Source organism: Elephas maximus, chromosome 27, assembly GCF_024166365.1.
Source record: "Elephas maximus indicus isolate mEleMax1 chromosome 27, mEleMax1 primary haplotype, whole genome shotgun sequence".
Taxonomy (NCBI): Eukaryota; Metazoa; Chordata; class Mammalia; order Proboscidea; family Elephantidae; genus Elephas; species Elephas maximus.
Window position 1 is genome coordinate 10,786,684 of NC_064845.1, and position 13,486 is coordinate 10,800,169.

At 39.4% G+C, this 13,486-nt stretch overlaps 1 protein-coding gene across 1 annotated transcript in view; it reads right to left on the reverse strand.

Moving 5' to 3' along the window:
* LOC126068238 (protein enabled homolog) overlaps positions 1-13,486 on the reverse strand; it is a 684,181-nt gene that overhangs the window by 283,404 nt on the left and 387,291 nt on the right. The gene's annotated exons all lie outside the window — the stretch shown is intronic.

Genomic DNA, 13,486 nt, shown 5'->3' on the forward strand with positions numbered 1-13,486 from the left:
TAAGTACTTATCCTTTTGTGTGGCTTAAAAGCTGATGTGATATCAATACAAAAAAAGCCGTGAGTTGTTCAGCTTGTTTGAGCAGAAGATTGGAAGTTACTGAATATAGCCTCTTACCCGATGTCATGGAAAACCTGAACACAAATGTAAAACAGAAATTCACACAATTCCTTAGGTGACATAGAATAACAAATTTAAAACCACAGAATGACATGTTTTTCCTGCTGATTTCTTTACAATTGTGTAATATTTTTGTATCGAGTCTCATTTTTTTAAGTAGTCAAGGGAAAGAAAGCTGTAGACATTTTCAGATTTTGTACTTCCATCCAAATTTCTTGAACTAGCCTAGCCTAAACATTTTAGAATGTATTTTAAAGTGTCAAGCAATGACAGGTGCAAGGAAACTTTGAAATTCTCCTCAAGGGATTCCATTTACCTTTTTGATGCCCTGGTTTACTTAAGAATGATCAGAGACAAAAATGAATAAATTCTTACTGTCCAGGACACAAGACCAAAGGCCAGGGTGACATAAGCCCTTTTCTACACAGTTCTCCAGCTCAAGTCTTAAAGAGTCAATCCAGACAAAGATGGATTAGTTGAATATCTTCCAGTAGAAATAACCCCAGTTAAAAGCACCTCTAGACTGGCAGTAAGACTACGTGGATTCAATTGGTATGTCTCAAAGTTCACATCTACATAAAAACAAATGCCCTGTGGAGGCGTTTTATCTCTTGGTAGAGATAAGCTGACTCACAGATGATTCTCCTGGAACATTCTTCTAGTCCTTGCATTTCATATTTTTGATAAACTTTTGAGGGGAGATGATACCCCACCTGAATAAGCACTTTCCCCTTCACCTGACAAAATCCACAGGTTTCAGTACACGTGTCACTTGCTCAGGGAAGACTCACGACCACACCCCATAGTCTGGGTTAGGTGGCCCTGTTACATACACTGTCATCACTCTACATGATTTTATCATGGGCTTGGCATATTTATCTACAACTTCCATTTAACTGCAAGGAGAACTGAACTATTTCAATCTAATTCACTGTTTTGTCCTTAGCAATTAACACTGTGTGGCAGAAAATGGGTACTCAACTGTCAAATGATTGATAGACGGATGGATGGATGGATGGGGTGGGGGGGAGGGGGTAGGGGGTGGATGGATGGATGGATGGATGGATGGAAGGGTGGGTGGGTGGGTGAGTGTGGATTAGTGAGTGGGAGGGGGAGGGACGGAGGGATGGAGGGACGGATGGATGGATGGGCGTGTGGATGGATGGGCGTGTGGACGGATGGACAGGTGTGTGGACAGATGGATGGGCAGATGGATGGATGGCTGGGCAGATGGATGAATGGACAACCAATGCCAGACAAATGAGAACCACCATTCCTTCACCTGCTTTTCTGGGGCAGACCTCAATTTTGCATTTGGGAGGTGGGAGGTGGTTATTTTATTACCATCTTCTCACTGAGCTTCAGGCCTCACTGAAAACAAAAGTTACTACCCTCTGAAGGCAGGACTCAAACTCTTCTGCTCTCTCTGCATTGCATTTCCCAATCTTGATTACGACATTTTGACTAATAGGGAGAAAAAGGCACAGGAATACTTTTTGCTGTGTTCTCCAAAGGTCCACCCACTGCTCCTGGACCCTATAAAATGGCTTATTTTTTTGGCTGTATGAACCCCTATCAGATAAAATCTGTAGTCATTATATGTAAATGAACGTAAACAAAATGTTTGACTATATCGTACATACAAGGAAATGTAGTGATATAGCCCTACGTTACTTCCTGAATGCTAGTAACGGTTGCCCAGGAATTGATTTTTCAGAAGCAGATCACCAGGCCTTTCTTCTAAGGCGATTCTGAGCAGACTCAAACCTCCAACCTTGCAGTTAGCAGCCGAGTGCGTTAATCATGTTATCATTTGCACCGTCAAGGGACAATGATGTTAAGCTGATCTCATATAAAAGCCAATTTCTAAATGTTCAACCTATTGAGGTAAATGATGAGGTATTGGGTAAACTTAGTCACAAATTTTAACTGTTACTATCACTATCACTTTTTCCATCCACCAGCTGGGCTCCCTGGAGTCAGGAAATCTAGTTGAACGAGGAAGATGGAATAGGACTCAAACGCCAAGAGGTGCCTTTGGCTCAGTCAGGGAGCTGAGATCACAAATTTGAACTGTTCATCCAATTCCTCCATTATAAAATTTACAGACTGCTTCTTCTTTATATTCCAAACACTTTGCCACCCAACTGTGGTCCCCATCTGGCTGTAGCTTTCTCTATATCAGTCCTGATTTTCGGGTTGATGATCCTAGCAAGGAAATTGTTTTTGAGCAAAGCGTTAGAGGAAAGAAAAAAAAAATAAAAGCTCAGCTGCTGAAGAAATCGACTCTAACATATCCCGTTTTAATGTGTCAACCTGAAAAATCTGGAAAAATGTAAACTCAGTTGTGAGTGTCCAAGAAAAATCAGATTATTGCATCTTTTAAATGGGATATGTGTTATTCAAAATCTAGCCTTTTTTTGTTTTGTTTTGTTTTAAAGGGTGGGGGAAGCAGAAGAATGACATTTATACTGGCGTTTCATGTTAATCACTTGTTTTAGTTCTAACTTACTCACAGCTTCTATCATCCCACAAAGCTACTGCCATTGAAGTGATGTGAGTATTTGCTAGCACTGCCAAGTCAAGTACGCAGATTTTCGTGATTCTTTTGAAATCCATTTACAAGAGGCCCTTTAGAGAAAGATCTTATTACATTCTACTTGAAACAATTGAAAACTTCAAGTATATTGGAACCATATTGGTAGAAGAAAGCTCTCAAAAAAATGAGGCCATATCTTCTCAGGAAAAGAGAAGTGGAAAATTGAGGCAATTACCCAGATCTTTCAGGGTAAAAGAAACATCTTAGGCTTTAAAATATCTACCCACTGAAGCAAATGCTTGTTTTTCTCTCTTTTTCCCATTTTCTTTATTTTTCTAGGATAATTGTTTAAAGTTTCTATTTCACCAAAGTTGAGCTAAAACAAATTTAAAGGTCTGATATGTCAGATATGTTCCAATGGGAACCTGAGTTTTGCCACGATTGAGGGGAGGGGAAAATAAGAGTGGGAGGTTTCTGGACTCCTTTACTTCCTGGTAATTGCAGCATTTGAGAAGTTCTGGGCTGAGAAGATGGGTGGGGCAGATCTTGCCAGAGATGCCTGGGGCAGTGGCTGGGGGAGATTTAGGTGACAAGCACCGGCTTTTAAGTTAGGTCTCCACTCCATCCGCTGGTCCTGGGTTACTAACCAAATGCTTTATTCTCTAGCCTTCCTTACTTCATCAGGCCAGTAGTACCTAAGAAGCTGCCCGGTGCCATTCCTGTTGCTGTCAAGTCGATTCCGACTCAGTAAATTGCAGAATCAACATTAGCAAAGCACTCAGCACTGTACCCAGACATAGCAAGCGCTTGGTGAAGCGGAGCTCCTGGTCTGAGGTAGTTGGGGACAAGCTCTAGTAATACTTCATGGCCTTTATATACACAAATAGGTGCACTTTTACAATTCAAAACTGCAAATACATCAACTTTCAGGACGAGCTGGCCCAGTATCATAAAAACAGAACGTTTGAAGACCTTTTTAAGCTCTAGTACTCTTAGGTTAGGAGACCCCAACCAAACCCAAAGCCATTGCCGTTGAGTTGATTCCGACTCTCAGCAACCCTGTAGGACAGAGTAGAACTGCCCCATGGGGTTTCCAAGGCTGTAAATCATTACAGAAGCAGACTGCCACACCCCTCTCCTGCAGAGCAGCTGGTGGATTCGAACCACTGACCTTTTGGTTAGCAGCCAAGTGCTTTTACCACTGCCCCAGTCCCTATTATTTATACTATTCAATGCAGCCTCACCCAACATGAAATATAATTTTGTCTGCTATCAAAAATTTTGAAAGGATTTTTAATTTTCATTTCTACCATAAGTTTAAATTTGGTTATGGTCATATTTCTCGCCAATCATCAGGATCTTCTCAGGATCTGAGAAAAGTCAAATCCATAATTTTTTTTTTTCCAAATCTAATACAATGTTTATCATGACTGACTTAACAATTTCTGAAGATTTCACAAAATAGTTAAACATATTAGCTTTGATTAGGACCATTCTTGAGAAAAACATAAACTCATTGGTTAGTGGTCAGAGACTTGGACTTAATTCTAGTGTCAGCACTTCTGAGCTGTGTGACCTGCATAAATTACTTAGCCTCTCTGAGCTTTCTTTATGAAACGGTGTATCAGCACTGTCTCCACTTCCTTCATTCACATGCTGCGCAGCTTACATGAGGAAATATGTGACTACAAAACTCATCCCTGTGGAGTCAATTCTGACTCATAGAGACTCTACAGGACAGAGCAGAACTGCTCCATAGGGTTTCCAAGAAGCGGCTGGTGGATTCTAACTGCTGACCTTTTGGTTATCAGCTCTATATACGTGCAGGTGCCCTGTAATTTTTAAGAACATTAGTACTGGAGTTAGCAAATGGAAAGACGACCATAAAAAAAAAAAAAGCAGCCCCCAAGTCAGATCCTGAAATTTCCAGTTTTTCTCACCTCCAATTTAATAGTACTACATGGAACATTCTGGAAGAGGACAAGGAGGTGCGCTAAGACCACCCCCATCTCCCTGCACACTAAGAAGAAAAGCAACAGATCTAAGACCCTCTTGGGCATAAGCCCTACTTCAGAGGTGTGACGCTGGAAGGTCAATGCCACAGTCAGTGACAACAAACGTGCTCCTCCTCTGCCAAGTACAAGCCTCAGATATAGGGGGCTCTTCCCAGATTAGAACCCACCCTCGCGTAGCCATTCCCACTGCGTGATCAAGGGCCCCACAAGTCGTCTGCTCTGACTTGCTGGAAACTTCTGTGGCTTTCATCAGAGCTATGAGAGTAAAACGAAGCCAGACATCCTTTCAGGGCCAAAATGGTTCGGAAACAAAAATATGCTGTGCGGCAGACCCACCGAAGCCAAGGCAGCTGAATAAGCACCCCGCTCACAGCACAGGAAACCAGGCTGCCCTGTAAATAAAATTAACGTAATGAGACTCTGTCGCCATCCCATGTCTGAGCTGAAAAGTGATTTCTTCTGCCAAGTTTTGCATCCAATCAGGTAGTCAGGTCTCTGAGTAAGCATGGGACTTTTCAATTGAAATGCAGTGCACCACGCACCAAAATAATTTCTTTACTGTCAGTCTCCCTAAAGAATTATACCACGGAAAGGGCCTCCCTTTTCTGTGATTTTCTGGGCTATTTATTCACATGGAACTATGTGTTAACTGAAGAATGGCATGAGCATAAACATGTAGTTAAGAGGGAGAGAGAAAGGTTTTCACCGTGTAAAGTGGTTTTTTTAATGGCCCCCAATCTAATAAAGAACTAATGATTTCGACCCTATCTTTGGTCCCTCTCCAAGAAAGGCATCCAATGAGAATGGCTCTCAAAGGATTTATCCATGAGAAGAGCAAGTTCATTTACATGAACAAGGAGAGTGTAGAAAATGGTTACAGATATGTCATCACCTTATCTCAGGAAGGTTGGCTGTGAATTTAGGTACTTGGTTGAATTAACACATCCTGCTAAGTAAACTTGCTGCCTCCTGTGGCCTGTGCACTGAACAAGAGAGAGGCAATCAAGAATCCCTGATGATACCATACGTGCTCCTCGTTACCAAAATCAACGACTAATCCTGCCAGGCCAGAACAAATAAAAAGGTGGGAAATCCACTCCAGCTACAGAATGCCTTTTATAATACCTGCAGTGAAGAACTTTCGATAATAGGCTCAGCTATGGTCGTCAATGTCCCATACAAAAACAACAGATTAGCTGGTTGACCTCTACGGTTAGATTAATTTGTTCCTGCTGTGTGTAGCCCTTTGAACGTGCTGCTCTTAAGCCACTTTGTGTTTCAGTGACCTGGGAGCTTCCCTTTCTTTGGTTATTCTCCTTGGGAACTGGACCAGGACTTGAGCCACTGTGGACTCCAATGAATGGTCCCAGCTGATCCATCAAGTGTCTTGGAGATATGTCAGGAGAACTGGCCAAGGTCGGGAATGTGACAGAGTTTAGACTCACCTGAGTGTAAAATTAAAAATCTCAGCTTTTAAATGCAGTCCTAAATATTTAGAACTAACATACATGAATAAAGTGGGAAGAAGAATGATTAGAGAAAAAACAAAGCCTTTTATATATTTCTTGTATATAAACACACACAGAAAAAAAAAAAATAAAACCCACCGCCTTCAAGCTGATTCCAAGTCTCAGTGACCCTATTGCAACTCTATAGGACAGAGTAAAACTACTCCATAGGGTTTCCAAGGAGTGGCTGGTGGATTTGAACTGCCTACCTTTTGCCATTGCTCTTAACCACTGCACCATCAGGGCTCCATACACATACATACACACCATATATGTATAGTGTGTGGGGGGTATGTGTGTGTGTCTATGTGTAGCTGGTTTAAAAAAAGTCATCATAATTAAAAAAAAAAAAGAACTTCTGAAGTGTCCTGGAACTGGGAATTCTCATGTATTCAATAACTCTCTCTACTCTGTGGTGACATGAGGTGTAGTGTTAAAAGCCTGTGCTCTGAAGCACCATGGGAAAACAACAGTGAGCTCTCTGAACCTTTGTCTCTCCATTCATGAGACTGTTACCTGTCTTACAAGGTTTTTATATGGATTAAATTAGATAAAACACATAAAGTGACCATAAGTATATCATCCCAAGGGAAGACTTTCATTAAATGTAGATATAAATATAATATTAATACAGATTGTAAAGTTTTCAGAGAATGTTACCTATAAGCCTAGGCTATACAGTCTGCTTGCTGAAAGCGAAGAGGACCTGAAGCACTTACCGCTGAAGATTAGAGATTATAGCCTTCAGTATGGATTACACCTCAACGTAAAGAAAACAAAAATCCTCACAGCTAGACCAATAAGCAACATCATGATTAATGAAGAAAAGATAGAAGTTGTCAAGGATTTCATTTCACTTGAATCTACAACCAACACCCATGGAAGCACCCAAAACCCACTGCCATCAAGTCGATTCCGACTCATAGCGACCCTACAGGACAGACTAGAACTGCCTCACAGAGTTTCCAAGGAATGCCTGGTGGATTTGAACCGCTGACCTTTTGGTTAGCAGCCAAAGCACTTAACCACTACACCATGGGTTTCCCCCATGGAAGCAGCAGTCAAGAAATCAAACAATGTATTGCACTGGGCAAATCTGCTGCCAAAGACCTCTTTAAAGTGATAAAAAGCAAAGATGTCACTTTGAGGACTAAGGTATGCCTGACCCAAGCCACGGTATTTTCAACTTCCTCATATGCGTGCGAAAGCTGGACAGCAAATAAGGAAGATCAAATATGAGTTGATGCATTTGAATTACGGTGCTGGCAAAGAATACTGAATACACTATGGACTGCCAGAAGAATGAACAAATCTGTCTTAGAAGTACAGTCAGAACGCTCCTTAGAAGTGAGGATGGCCAGACTTCATTTCACGTACTTTAGACATGCTATCAGGAGGGGCCAGTTCCTGGAAAAGGACAATATGTTTGGTACAATAGACGGTCAGCGGAAAAGAGGAAAACCCTCAATGAGATGGGTTGACATGCTGGCAGCAACAGTGGGCTGAAACATAGCAATGACTGTGAGGATGGTACAGGACCCAGCAGTGTTTCGTTCTGTTGTATGTGGGGTCACTCTGAGCATAACCCATGCAAAGGCATCTAACAACAATCAAACAATGAAGTTTTCATTAATAAACTCTGTGCCATCTAAAATTAGATTTCCTTTCAAATACAATACTTTCACTCCCGTTATTTAGAATCATACTAGAGTTTAATGATTTACAGTTTTTATTCACTGTTAAAGATAATTCTCAGAAAAGTTCGAAGAAAGATTGACATTTTTGAAGGGTGATAGCACTATATGTAATATAAAGCAATACTCACAAGTACAGATAGAACCTGATACACATACACGTCATCATTAATGTCAATCTCAGCTAATACCAACCAAAGAACAGTGAGGCAAATGCAGCTTATCTCTCCCAGTGGATTCTTGTTAGTATCTTCACTGTGGCATCTTGTAATATCAGAAGGATAATTTTAAGATACTAAATGTGAGGCTTCAAAGTTAAAAAGTAGACAAAAAAGCAGAATGTATAACTTCAGAACACCTTAGCAGAGGAGAAATCTTTACGCTGCCACTCAATTCAACTTTTTCTCCATGTAAGAATTCCTACCTGGAGAGTTGTCAGTTGAACATCGAAACAATACTAACAATCACAGAGGTCATGAGGACTTTCCACTCCAACTTCTGACAGTTCCAACAGTTAGAAAGTCCTTCTTGCTGAACTGAATTTTGCATCCGTTAAACTACACAAACTGAACCTCTTCTCTTTTCTGCACGAAAGCTGTTTAAGTAAATATTGTTTTCAGGGCTCCCCTGAAATTTTTCCCTCATAAACTGAGTATCCCCAGTTCCATCAGAGTTTTTCTTGTTTTTTAATTTCACATAAATTCTTTTATCATCCTTCTCTTGGCTGTCAATGAAGCACCCACGATTACCACGCTCTGATGTAAGCTGAAAGCACACACACTATTAAACATGACCTTCAGCTTCCTTGGGCTTGACGTCAACCTGCTATTAATGCAATCCAAAACAACATTAGAATTTTGAATAGCTACCTCGCTCTGTCCACTTTTAGGAGATTTGTTTTGTATAAAAATCTACTTATCTTTATGTTAACAATGGTCCAGACAGGTCTCCTCCCCCTCTTTTCTTCTTTATTTTTTAACCTAAGTAATTGAATTTAAATTTATCCATGGTAAATGAGGCTGTCTTGGCTTTTGCTGTTTGTTTCACCAATCTAAATCATCCTGAATCCCCTAGTTATTATGTATCTGCAGTTTTCAGGCTTTTGCATACCTTTTCAGTCCACATCTAAGTTGCTGACTAGCTTTTTGGGGTCAGGGACAAGCGCAGAGAACTGTGCTGGGCTTTTCTGTGCTATCCTCAGAGTAAGATCTCATGCCTCACATTCCTTATTGACAGCTCTCCAATTTGTCAACAGGAAATCAGGGAAAACTGTTAAAGGTCCTCTTCAAATTAATAAAGACCTTTTTATGATAATTCACCCAATTACTCGAAGTCTAGTAATCTATCAAAAAAGGAAGCAAGAGTAACTTGTATGCCTGGTCCTTTTGGAACACGGTATGAAACCTAGTTGTCCTTTTTCTATTAACGCACAAATTCTACACTATTTTCTTAGGATTCTCTAGAGAAACAGAACTAGTGAGATGGGTGGGTGGGTGGGTGGATGGGTGGATGGGTGGATGGGTGGATGGGTGGATGGGTGGATGGATGGATATTTACTTCAAGGGATTGGTTCACACAATTGTGGGGGTGGCAAGTCCTAAACCTGTAGGTCAGGTAGAAGGCTGGAGACTTCTGCAGGTTTGTATCCCAGGATCCACAGGTCAGGCAAGGAGACGAGTACAGAGTGGAGAGAGCAAGTGAGTTCTGCCAAAGTATCTGTTTACAGTCTGGAGGCAGACCACATCTTAAGGAACTCCCCTTTTGACTGATGGACTGATTACATCATATTAGATTACATTATGGAAAATGACTATATTAGATTAGATTAGATTATGGAACAGCAACTAGGCTAGTGTTTGGCTAGATCACTGGGAACCATAGCCTAGCCAAGTTGGCATATAAAATTAACCATCATAGTTATTAATTTGTTTGAGAATTTTACCCAGAACATGATGTCAAGTTTACCAACCTAACAGGTCCATAATCTATTTCTCTCTCTCTTTAAACTGTAAAGCAAATGTTTTTCTTAAGGTTTCTGTTTATTTTTTCTCCCCTAGTCTTGAAGTTTGTCCCATTTCCAGATGCATTTTTCCTAGGTTTTAATATAGTAAAAAGTTTAAAAACCTATATAAAGTGGAGACCTGTCAGAGAAGGAAAAAGTGAATATTTTCCACTAATAGAGAATGACAGAAAAATAGTAAGACTGCACCCTGTCAAAGGCAGAAAACTTTTGAGACTTAAAAAAATAAGGCAGTCCCATCAAGTTCCTGTTCTCACGAGTTTCACTATTAGAAATCACTTACAAGTACCTACGTATCTTTGTAATGTAGTCTTTCCTCTCCTGGCCATCCATACATTTTCAGTAACATTTATTCTACTTGTTAGTTTGGCATAAAAGTCAGATGCAAATTAAAAAAAATAAAAGTTTTGTCTTATTCATGTTATGCTGAATTCCCAAGCATATTAATTCTGTGTTGTTTAATATGAATTTTGCTACATTATGATACGGCAGATAGAGAGGAGTTTGGGTGAAAGAAAGGAGTCTTTTGTCCAAGACCGAAATCCTTCGCAATTTTAAATTTTTGACACTATTTTTATACTTACATATGCCTCTTCCATTCAAAAAAATAAATCTTTACTTCAGTATGTTTTATCTTTTTATACTTATTTCTAATTTAAAAAAATGATATATGTTCTTTGTAGAAATTCCTGAAGCAAAGAAAATTATACAAGAGAGCAAAAAAGTAAATGTACAAAAAATCACTAACCTCACAACTCAGAAGCAAATTTCACTAATATTTTGACCTATTACTAATTTTTTTCTTTATATAATTGACTGTCTCTATACGTATATGTATATTTACACGCCCTAACCACTATGCTACCAGGGTTTCCCTTTTGGATATGTATATGTATATTTACACACACACATGCATATATAGGTCTTTATGTTATTGTAGTTAGGTGCTGTCGAGTCAGTTCAAACTCATAGCAACCCTATGTAAAACAGAACAAAACAATGGCTGGTCCTGCGCCATCTTCACAATCATTGTTATGCTTGAACCATTTTTGTGGCCACAGTGTCAATCCATCTCATTGAGGGTCTTCCTCTTTTTCGGTGACCTTCTACTTTACCAAGCATAATGGCCTTCTTCGGGGCTGGTTCCTCCTGATAACATGTCCAAAGTCTATGAGATAAAGTCTCACCATCCTTGCTTCTAAGGAGCATTCTGGCTGTCTTCTTCCAAGACAGATTAGTTCATTCTTCTGGCAGTCCATGGTATATTCAATATTTTTCGCCAACACCATAATTCAAAGGCATCAATTCTTCTTTGGTCTTCCTTATTCACTGCCCATCTTTCACATGCATATAGGTATATATATATATGTGTGTGTGTGTATACTATTGTTGTTAAGTGACTTTGAGTTAATTCCAACTCATAGCAACCCCTGTGACAGGATAGAACTACCCCGTAGGGCTTCGCAGGCTGTAATCTTTACAGAGGTAGGTCTTTCTCCTGCAGAGTGGATGGGTGGGTTTAAACTGCCAACCTTTCATTTAGCAGCCAAGTGCTTAACCATTGTACCACCAGAGGTCCCTGTTGTGTATATATAATTTGTTATCTTTTTCCCACTAAAAATTGGTGTCATGATTTTACTGCGTCAAGAGAGATTCTTTGATAAAATCCAATGATGTATTCCACCATAAGAATATTTTCCTAATGTTGAACATTAAAATTTGACAATTCATACTTTTATAAATAATGCTGCAATAAAAATATTTATATATGAATCTTTTTTATCTCAACTTAAGTTCATCCTTAAAACAGATTTTTGCTAGAAAGAATATCACTTTTCTAACATCACATTTTGAGGGTCTAATTTTGATTTGTCCTTTAGTTAGAGAGAATGTTTGGAGGGGGGAATGGTTTTTTTATAAAAGGTATATGAATGGTAAATTTCTCAATTCTTACTCATGTGATGATACATAATTTCTTTTAACTTCATGATGGAAAATAGCCTGGCTTAACGTAAAATTCCTGGATTACTTTTTTTTTTACTTCAACATTGGTAAACATTGTTTCATTGGTTTTTAACACATCTTACTAGGGAGAAGTCTGGTGACAGTCATGATCTCCATTTGTGATACTTTCACATTTTTGTTTTCTCACTCTTTATTCTAGCACATCCTAGTTTGATATATATGAATTTTCATTTATAGAAAGGTATTTTTGAGGTCTGCGATAAGAAATGGGCATCACTGATTGCTAGCCAGACAATATTTTAAATAAAAACTATAGAAATAAAGTAAGTTTATCGGCAGCATCTCTATTAAAACACGTTAAAGTGTTTGCTTATTTAGAATATTCACAATCATCTGGCCAGAAATGCATTTTGGAACTTCATCTCTACCTTTGAGCCATGTATAAGTTTAAATTATCTGTCCTTAGATGTACATTGTGCTGGATTTCAAGATTCAAGAGATAAGTACCATGCTTGCTTTGTTCTAGACTCTAGCACGAATACCTAACATCCTACCAGGTTCATAGTTGGTGTTGGAAATCTGTTGGTCTGACATACTTACTTTGAATGTGAAATAAATATCTACTTTAATGCCATGGGACTACAAACTCTCCATGTTCAAGTCACTCATTTAGTCAAATCTTTTGAAATCTGATTTAAATAGATGCTACAGCTAAGGTAAGAGCTAAGAGTTCTAGAGAGAAAAAACACAGTCTTTGCCCTCAAGGTTACCAACCATTAGGGAAGGAAACAACCAAAACCAAACCCGTTGCCATTAAGTTGACTTCAACTTATAGCAACCCTATAAAACAGAGTAGAACTGTCCCATGGGGCTTCCAAGGAATGGCTGGTGGATTTGAACTGCCTATGTTTTGGTTAGCGCCGAGCTCTTAACCACTGCAACACCAGGGAAGCAAACGAGTGAAGTGAACTAAGAACTGAGAAAGATGCTGGAGGTGGGAGGCGAGGGGTGGGGGTGAGAAGGAGCATGGGATGTGAATGGAAACCCAAAAAAACAGTACCTAAGTGAGCCTGGCAGAACATGGTCGGGAAAGGAGAGTCAAGTCATAGTCCTAAATAGAGGCTAGGCTGAATACTATTTGGAGCTGCAAAAACACCCACAATATTCCCTCTCTTTTCAGCCTTTATGACACATTTGAAAAGCTCATGATCTCCTCTCTTTGACCAGAAAACTCAGCTTATCTGTTCTGACTCAGTGTGAAAAAAGGATGAACTTCAAAATATGTTTGTTTAAAAAAAAAAAAGAAAGCATATTACCACATAATAAGAGGTTTTATATGCTCACAAAACAATACGTTTTAAGGCAAGAGAGCCATCATCTTTCAAGTGATCCTTGATTTGACCTGTACAGGATTCATAGCTGAATTTAGCATTCTTTCCCCCAAGTAATTGCAATATCCATCTATTTCTGGCTGAAACACATTCGTGTCTTTCTGCTTATTCACACACCTACGTGAGCTAATGTAATTTCCTTGAGATAACGTACGTTGCCTGCATTGGTAGGAAGGAAGTAGGGAAAAGTAATTATTCTAGGGAAATGAAGGGGACAAAAGAACCCTGGGCTGG